Source organism: Ammospiza nelsoni, chromosome 22 (assembly GCF_027579445.1).
Source record: "Ammospiza nelsoni isolate bAmmNel1 chromosome 22, bAmmNel1.pri, whole genome shotgun sequence".
NCBI classification, from domain to species: Eukaryota; Metazoa; Chordata; class Aves; order Passeriformes; family Passerellidae; genus Ammospiza; species Ammospiza nelsoni.
Genome location: NC_080654.1, coordinates 9,042,494 through 9,052,084, shown reverse-complemented (window position 1 = coordinate 9,052,084; position 9,591 = coordinate 9,042,494).

Sequence of the window (9,591 nt, the reverse complement as noted above, 5' to 3'; positions counted from 1 at the left end):
TCCTCACAGTCGATGACTCTTGGCTGACAGGGACAAGCTGTAGTGTCTGACTGCTTTGTTCTGTTTGACTTGAGGTGCAAGTGTTGACATCTCACCGGGCAGCCTGCGAAGACTTGCAGGGAATGTGTGGCAATGAAGAACCCCAAGTTAGGAGTGAAGCACAGGAACAGTGCCCACCAGAAATGCTCCAGGTCCAGCACATCATGGGCTCTGAACCTGCTGCCGCAGCAGCATCACCTCGAGGAAGCCCTTCTGTGAAACCTGGGAACTCAGGCTGGGGCACATCCTGGGAACAGGAGATTGAGGAGGAGTACCTGGAGCTGCTGGGTACGTCTGGGGTGTTTCTTATCTGAGGGACAGTGTGTTGTGTGCAGGTGTCAGCAGAGCTGTACCAAATGCTCCTCCTGAGCTCGGTGTCACAGGGCCATTTAGGACTCCCCAGAGGCAGTGCTGTGCTCCGAGGCAGCGAGAGAGCTCTGGGTGTTCCTGCTGCCTCTGAGGGCACCTGGGACTGGCTTGGGTTTGCCTGAGCTTCCCTCTCTGCTAAAGGCTGAAGCAGGGATTGTTCTTGGATCAGCAGAAGGCTGTGACCTAGCAAATGATCTAGGCAAGTCCTGTGTGCTAGTGGCCAAACTGAACAGAATTTTTAGCTTCCTAAATTCTCCTTAGACTCCTGACTTGCAACCAGTCATCAAAGCAAAAAAACTTCACAGAAATGGACTGACTTTGGAGTTTTGTCTTTTTGGTTGGGCATTTTTTTGGGGGGTGGGGGGGTGGGGTGGGATTGCTTTTCTGTTGTTCATTTTTGGTGGGGGTTTTTTGTTGTGTTTTTCTCCATCCCGAAGGAGGCCTTCTACCCCAGGTTTTACTGATGTCATTTTATGACTGTTACTGTTACCACTACTACACCTGCAGTTTATTTTCATGAGAATGCTATCTTTTTGTCAATAAGAACTACTTTGAAAGAACATCAGGTTACAGGACAAATAGAGAGCACAAGGTATTTTCCATGTGCCGCCATAGAAAAAACAGAGACTTTGATAACAAACTTTATTCAGTCTTCTAGTTTTATGCTTATCAAGATGTGTCCAGGAGACACATCCAAGTGGCGTGATCAGATAAAACTGTACTGCAGGCATTTCTCAGGAGAGAGCCTCCAGCCCAGCCATGGTATATCCCTCAGATGCATGGCACTTTTCCATACCTGATTCCCACTCTTTCCCATGACTGTTAGAATCCTACCCATTGGCCCAGGCCCTGCTCAGATCAGTCTCTAGGAAAACACATCAAGGCCTTTGTGATTCTGCAGCACAACCCAATGAATCTGCTTCTTGCCCGTAACAGCTGCCAGTGCTGTGCTCTCAGATAAGAGACCTGGTGGGGCTGAGACCAGAGCCCAGTGGATTCTGTGTCTGCCATCACCTGTTGGGACAAAAAGGGCACTGATCTGTGCCTCAGTGTGGCTGATCTCAAAGCCCATCCTGTTGTGTCCTGAATGGGGGCAACAGCTTGTCTGGGGCTCAGGCTCACTCTGGCTTCTTCCCATCAGTGCCTGTCAGTGCTCATGCTGGGGCTTTGCCAGCCTTGTTGTGGTCGCTGCCCTGTCCCTGAGGGCTGGAGGGACTGCAGAGGCTGGAGCCTTCCTTAGCTGGGAGAGGGGCATCTTTGAGCTCAGCCTGCTCACAAACAGGTCAGGGTCCTGATGCTGAAAGCCCCGTCAGGATCGGTTACAGCTGGAGCTGCTCTGGTTTACAAATGGGAAGGCATTCCTTTGGCAAACTGCTGAAAGGTGGGGTAGATGTCCTCCTCTCCTGGGATTGTATGTCCCTGTGCTTTGTTTCCTGTCAAGAGAACTCTTCAAAAGACTGTACAAATCAGTCTCTGTGCTGGCCACCTGTGCTGCAGGGCTGTCTGCCTGGTTGTGCTTGTTGTTACCCAGCCGACCACAAAGGGCTCAGAGCTCCAGGCGCTGGGGCTGCCTTTTGTATCTCCTGGAAGCTGGGATCTCTGCTTTAAAGTCAGCATCTTGCATTTTGTTTCCCTCAGGGAGAATGGTGAACACCACTGAAAATCCCCTGATGAAATACATACATCTGAATTATATTGGCAGCGGGTGAGTCCAACAGCAGTTACTCCTGCACAACTGTGGGCCAGGTGTGTTTGGGGTGGAATGTCTATCCAGCGTGAAGTCAGGACAGCTGCAAAGATGATCACACACTGGGGATAGATCGTCCCATCTCTCAATGCTGCTCAGAATTTGTGAGTGGGCTCAGAAGGCATTGTCAGAGATGCCTTGCTACCGAGGTCTTGCCTGCATCAAGCAACAGGACCTGGAAGGTCTCCTTGTCTCTCAAGTGTGGGACAGCTCTGTGTTAATTTCTTTAGCATTTTTTGTGTGTCTCAAAATCATACTGGCACACTAATGAAAAGAGAAGTAACTTGCTTGCCTGAAAAAGCAACTTATGCCCTATCAAAGCTGTGAGATAACAGTTCCCACAGTTCCCAGGAACAATTCTTTCCCCTGGTTTGAAGAGGGAAACACTCTGTGGTCAGGATAGGAACCACACTGTTTAGACAGTGAAACCCAAGAGGAAAGACTAAACTCCCTTTAGAAATTGAACCCCAGTGCTTCAGGAACAGGCCCAGTGCCCATGCACTTGAGAGGAAAATGCATCATCTCCCTTCTGGCAGAGTCCTCCTGCATCCTGCAGGTTTTGACACTTCCAGCAGAGATCTCCTGTGTGGGCTGGCTTTCACTGCAAGATCTAAACAGCTTCTCCTTTCTCTGCTTCTGTTTTTTTTCTAGGACTTTTGGGCATGTTTACAGAGCACTCGACAGTGCCACAGGAGGAGAGGTAAATGTCAACAGCCCCTGCAGGCTCTGCTGCACTCGAGGGCTTTCCCCTCTGGTGTGAGCTGTGGCTGGAGCTTTGGGCAGAGCTGTGCTGAAAAGGCACAAGAAGCACAGACTGGTGCCAGCCCACAGAACACATTTGGGACTTTGTCCTCCTCAGCTGCCGGAAGGAAGGCACGGAGGGCAGCGGTTCCTTTCAGAGAAGGACGCGCTCACTCGCTCTCCATTGCTAAAACAAAGGTGGTGCCTGCGAGCACCTCACTGCTCTTTGGGGCTACAGCTTCAGAGTCCTGAATTCTCATTTCTGGCTGCCAGCAAATCCATCTGAAAGTTCCTGGCAGTTCCTTAGCCACCTGCAGTGCTGCACTAGGGAACTGCACGTAGGGAGAGATCTGCAAGGCGTCCTTGAAAGCCCTAAGCCCTGCCCATATCACAAGATGTATCCACAGAGTATTAAGGCATGGATTCCTTCTTCTGAGTCCCAAACAAAGCAGCAGAGAGTGCAGTCAGAGGTTTGTGGGTGATAACTGAGACACCGCTGTTACCAAGTGGTCAAGGCAAAATGTCAGTGGCCCCACGTGTCCTGTAACTGGCTCCCAAGGGAGCAGAGAAATGGGCTGTTGGAATGTCAGTTCCTGATTACTGCAGTGCCTAGTCACAAGGCAGTTTGGCACAGCTCAGCTGTGTCATTGCAAAATCACTCGCTCCACGTGCCTTGTGGTCTCGTGCCACCAACCCCTCAAGTTCCTGATTTTCAATGTCATTTTAGGTGGCAATAAAAAAAATAAATCTTCAAGGAGTGAGGAGGAAGGAGCTAACCTTTAATGAAATAGCGATCATGAAGACGTATAGGAGTCCCAATGTTGTGAATTATTTAGACAGGTGAGAGGTCATGGTCTTATCCCATGGATGTGTGTTTACATAAAGCAAACATGAGAGGTTAAAAACCCACTTTGGTCAGTGGCAGCAAGTAAAGCTGTTAATTTTTATTTATTCATATTTCTCTACTCATCTCCAATGGATGAGAAGAGAGTGCATCTTGTCTGCATGAGTCTTTCCTGGCACACCTAGTTTGATAATTACTCCAAAATTATTCAAAACCTGGATCAGCTGTATCTTCCTAACTCAATAACCTCAAAGTTCACTGCCTCCACATTTATTTGGGATTGATTTTTTAAAGTTTCTTAAGTGCAGATGAACCATCCTAAAGTGGATTTCCCTTGGATTGTTGCCCCTCTTTGCCATTGCTATGCATGCCAGGAAGACTAGGTGCTTATTTCCAGAAACACCATGCCTGGCATGTTTTATATCTGGGCTTATTCTAAACTGCACTTTTCATTTGCTGCCCATCTAGGACATCTCCTTTTTCACAGATGTGTCTTTCTCTATGAGACTGCACAGATTGCAAATAATGCACAGCCAAGAGGGAATGTCTATTCCTTTGATTCTGTCCTTGTCACAAAGGCATCTGGAAATAAGAAACCTGGAAGCAAAAAATCAACGTAGCCATGCATGTTCATCTCTACCCCCTTGTTTCCTTCTTTCAGCTACCTTCTGGGCGAGGAACTCTTGCTGGTTTTAGAGTACATGGATGGAGGTGTCCTGAGCGACATCGTCAGCCAGACCTGCCTGTCTGAAGATGAGATGGCAGCCATCAGTCGGGAGGTCAGCAATGCCATCTGTGTTTCCAAGGGCTTGGGCAGGATTGTCTGGGAAACAGGGGCTCAGAACAGGAGAGGTTTCCTGTGCCGAGCTTTGTTTCTGTGTCGCTGCTATGCTATGGGCAAGTAAAAGCATCTCAAGTGAAAGGCCTGCCAGTGCCCCTGCACTCCCTGTACTCAGTGCCAGTACTCTTATCTCCTGCTGTTGTATTCTCACTCTGTCTCTTGTATTTGTAGTTGCTGTTCTCCACCTTGCCTCTCTAAATGTTTGCCTGGAGTCTGTCTTCACTGCATTCCTTGCCTGTAAAAGCAAAGGTGCTGGTGGCAGGATTTGAAACAAAGAGCAAAGAAAGAAGAGAGAGACTCGTTTCTCTCAGTGCTCAGCTAAAAAGGATAGGAGTGCAGCCAGAATGCTCTTTGCTTCTGAGCACATGCGCTGCAGCAGGAGTCATCCTGGCTGGTTGGCAGGGGACAGCCTACAACAGCAGGTGCTGTTGCTCTTTCAAAAGCTGACGTGCCTTTCCTCAGAAAGGTCCTGCTCTGCAAGTGTTGGAGCAGCAAGCTCTTCCTCTCAGTGGCCATGACTGTTGTGCCATTACTCCCCATTCCCCTGGAGAGGGAATCTTTTAGATTCTTTGTTTCCTTTCTTGTGTGATGAAATCACACCACTCATTTTTGCCCTTCTGTTTCTGTTTTCTCGCTCAGTGCCTGCAAGGACTGGATTTTCTTCATGCAAACGATGTGATCCATCGAGACGTGAAGAGTGACAACATCCTTCTCAGAACGGACGGTTCTGTCAAACTGGGTCAGTATATTCTTGGTCAGGTGCAGCGTTCCAGGGATGTGGGTGTGGGGCTGCTTGGCGTGACTGCCAGCTCCCCAAAAATGGTGCTGGTGGCAGTGCAGGGACCCCTGCTGCGAGCTGAGGGCACAGTTGCAACGTGCACAGAGGTAGAAGGAGCCACAAGCAGTCAAGAGTGGCCTTGCTCTGTGTGGGTCCCTTCCAGAGGGAGGGAGTTATGAGTCTAAAGTTTCCAAAGAACAAAAGCCACTGCTAGAGACAGTGTAAAACATGAGAGGATTTTTAAAGTCGCCAATGCCAGGAGATTCAACAGAGCAATTTCAAACTTCTACCGGGGAATTCTTTTGCTTGCTTTCCTAATTGCACAGAATTCAGATAAAACCAGTATTTTGTTTTCTCCTCAGCTGATTTTGGCCTCGCTACTCAGCTCAGCCCTGAGCAGAGCAGACGGTGCTCGGTAACCGGGACTCCTTGGTGGATGGCGCCTGAAGTGGTGACAGGTCAACCATATGGCCCCAAAGTGGACATATGGTCTTTTGGAATTGTGGGAATTGAAATGATAGAACAAGAACCTCCTTACTTGGGCGAAAGTTCTGGCACGGTAAGGAGCAAATACTCACTGATCCCACTGTCTTTCTCACCTGTCCCATGTCCTGTGTGCCACTGGACAAAATCCCATTGCCATCTGCTGCAACTACTTCCACCAAGGTCCCCTCCTACAAATGTCCCTGCAACACATCAGCATCTGCTGTACTTTTGCTTGCATCAGTGGGGGAACTCAAGCCTTACCACATGCAAACAAACTCCAAACAAACTCCATTCTCACTCAACACTTTCCTTTGGGTTAGTGGTTCCAGTTCTTTTGTCTGTGTAGATGGCCTTAATAACAGGGGAAAAGCATCTTCAAAGTGTTGTTATCTTTCCAGAAATGAAGGAAGGAAACCCAAACCCAACAAAGTTTCTAAAACCGTGGTCTTTAGAGAGGAACCTAACCCTGTGTGCAGTTTCTTCTCACTGGAAAACATGGGCATGAGGGTGTAATGCACAGAGTCTCTTCTGCTTCTTGTGCAGTGCTGCTGAAACACTCAGTGACCGTGTTTCTCTCCTAGCCCAAGCAACATTCTGCACGTCACCAAGCCAGAGCCTGGTGATGTGGAGAGCCTGCCAAAACCTCCTGTTTGTTTCCTGGCACTTTCTGGCATGGGCCTAGCATTAATGCATTGACTTGAGCAGCCAAATGACTAGAGGGTGTCCATAGGGATGGAACCTCTCCTTCTTCTGACCTAGACAATTTTTCTTTGGCTGCAAAAATGGGAAGCTGAAATTTTCAGACTGCTGAGAGACAGAGCTGCAAGTAGCTCCTGTGTGCCCAAGCAGGCATTTTCATCCCAATACGTTTGTGCAGGCATCTTAATGTGTCTGTGTTGAAGAGGAGATTGTAAATGTTTGTTTCCCTACCTGGGTATTAACTGATGGATTTCCTTTCTTTTCTTCCAATTCCCATTGTTTTCAAGAAAAGCACAAAAAGCTTGATGAGTTTTGTTCTAGGGCACGTGCGCTTAAAGGACCAACAAGCACTGCAGAGATGCCTTTCATGTACTAACCCTTGAAATTAGTTAGTGTAGCAAAGTCCCTCTTCCAAAAACCATCTCAAGCTGGCATGAATCCTCAGAGAAGCAAATGTCCTTTTGCTGATGTAGTTCCCACTAACTAGGTCAGGCAATGAAATCAGCTGCCAAGGCAAGATCTGCAGGATGGTGGAAAAGCTGTGGCTGCATCGGGGTTTGGGTTTTTGGTTGGTAAAGGAAAGTCATCTCTGGGTCTGTGCCAGGGCAGAAACTGCCACTGAAGAACAGAGGTTAAACAAAGGGATCTGGGAGAGCCTTAGAGATGTGAAAGCAGGAGGTGGAGCCTGGTGTCTCCTTTCTCTCCAGGCTACATACCTGATAGCCACAGTAGGGACTCCACAGCTGCGGCAGCCCAAGCTCCTCTCGGCTTTGCTGCGTGACTTCCTGAGCTGCTGCCTGCAGACAGACGAGGAGCAGCGCTGGTCTGCCAAGGAGCTCCTGCAGGTAAAATGTGAAGGGGCTGCAGGTGAAACAGGCTCTGAGGGATGGGCTCCTCCTCCACTCAAGTCCAAGGCAGCAGATGAGCCCCCTTCCTCCTCATCTCCACTCTTGCTGCTCTTCAAATGAAAATGGTGAGGAATCCTAGACTGGGCTGGGCTGGCAGGGCCCTGTAAATGTCCTCTGGTGCAAGTGTCCTGCAATGAGCAGGGACATCTTTAAAGAGATCAGGTTGCTCAGAGCCCGTTGCCACCGGAGCCGGAATGGTTGCAGGGGTGGGGCACCTACAAGCTCTTGGGGCAAGCTGTGCCAGGGTGGCACCATGCTCCGAGTACACAAGTTCTTCCTTAGACCTACTCTGATTAGATGCCCTTAGTGTTTAAAAAGATTTGTCCATATCCTATTGTAACTGGCCCTGTTAAAAAAGATGTCCCGCACTTTCTTCAAAGCCACTCTGAAGTCTTGGAAAGTGGCAATAAAGTCACCCCGGGGCCTGTTCTTCACAAAACTGAATAACTCCAGCTCCCTCTGCATTTCCTGTGAGGAGAGGTGCTCTGTCCTCTGACTGTGTCTGTTGCCCTCTTTTGTGATTTTGTGGAGTGTTCAGCTTTATCTAATGGCAAAAGAATTGAAGTAGAGCAATGCAGGGTACAGAGACATGAAATGGTGGTGGAGGAACCCAAGGAAGCCAGTCCCAGCCTAGGGGTCAGAGATTTGGCTGTGGGCAGGAGGGGCTGTGGGGGGCTCACTGTGAGCCTCTGAGGGGCCCTGGTTGGTGCCCCCCAGCCCACCCTCAGAGGTTTATGCCATGCAAACAGGGACAGCTGGGAGGGTCTTGTCCCAGCCCCATCTGCTGCCTGGCGCACTCAAGCAGACGGGAACTGTGCCAGGGTTACTGGCAGGTTGTGTGGCAGAGAGGGAACTGCAGGGCCCAGTGCCACTGGGCTGGCCCTGCTGGGAAGGAAGGTGCCATCCAGCACACGAGGGGCAGGGCATGGAAAGGCAGACACTGCTTTCTGTCCCTGTGGGAATCAGCACAGTGCCTGTCTTTCAAAGGCACGGACCTATGTGAGTCATTGGAGTTTCCTGAAAGGAAGAAAACCCAGGGACAGAAAGCGCCATTTCTAGAGCGCTGGCAGGGCAAAAATCCCAGCATGATGAAGACATCAGAATAAACAGATGAGTGGGATTCTGGGCCAGGTTTGCCTGTGATGGCAAGGTCTTGCACATTGGGGATGACTGGGGAGCAGATGGTCCCATTGCTCCTCTTTCTGGGTCTTTCCAGGAACTTGATGTATCCTGATTGAGTCCCTGAAGCAATGAGCTTGGAAAGTAATGGTTCACTGTTCTTTGTTTTGTTTTTTTTTTTTTTCCGGTGGACAGCATCCATTTGTAACTTCAGCCAAGCCACCATTCATCCTGGCACAAGTCATCAACTCAGTGAAGAAGACGAATAACCCTAACCCTAAACTCTAAACCTAAAACCTAACCCTAACCTTAAATGCTAACCCAAACCCTAACCCTATCCCTATCTCTATCCCTTACCCTTTCCCTTACCCTTTCCCTATCCCCAAACCTAAGCCTAAGCCAAAGCCTAAACCTAAACCCAAACCTGAACCTAAGTCTAAGCCTAAGCCTGAGCCTAAGCCTAAACCTAAGACTAAGCCTAAGCCTAAGCCTAAACCTAACCCTAACACTAGGAGATGAGAACATAGCAATTATGTCAAGATGTTATCTCTGTTACCAATTTAGAGTAGGATTGTAGAGTAGGGTTGCTAAAGAGATTTGTAGCATAGAATTATAGATTAGAGTTGTAATTAATAAAGTTTCTGAAACATCAACTCACTTGGAAGATTCTCCTCCTTCTGACCCCTTCAGAAAATTCAACATTTCCTTCTGAATTAACAATTGTTTTTTATTGGTACTAAGTCACACATATGGCTTTTTTTGTATGGTTTCATAAGTGAGGAGGGCTCTTCTTCATTCATCCTCTCCAGACCGCACTGCCTTTGGAATATGACCCACTGGCTGGTTATGGCACAGCTGTGGTATTTCTAGTTGAGGCAGAAAGGGCAATGGCATTTGAAGGCAAAACCAAAGGAAGAATGAGGCAGCCCAAATATCTTGTGCAGATGCAGGCCTTCAGCTGTGACTGGAGAGCAATGGGGTTCCTGCCACTTGGATTTGTATCCCTAAATGCAATAATCT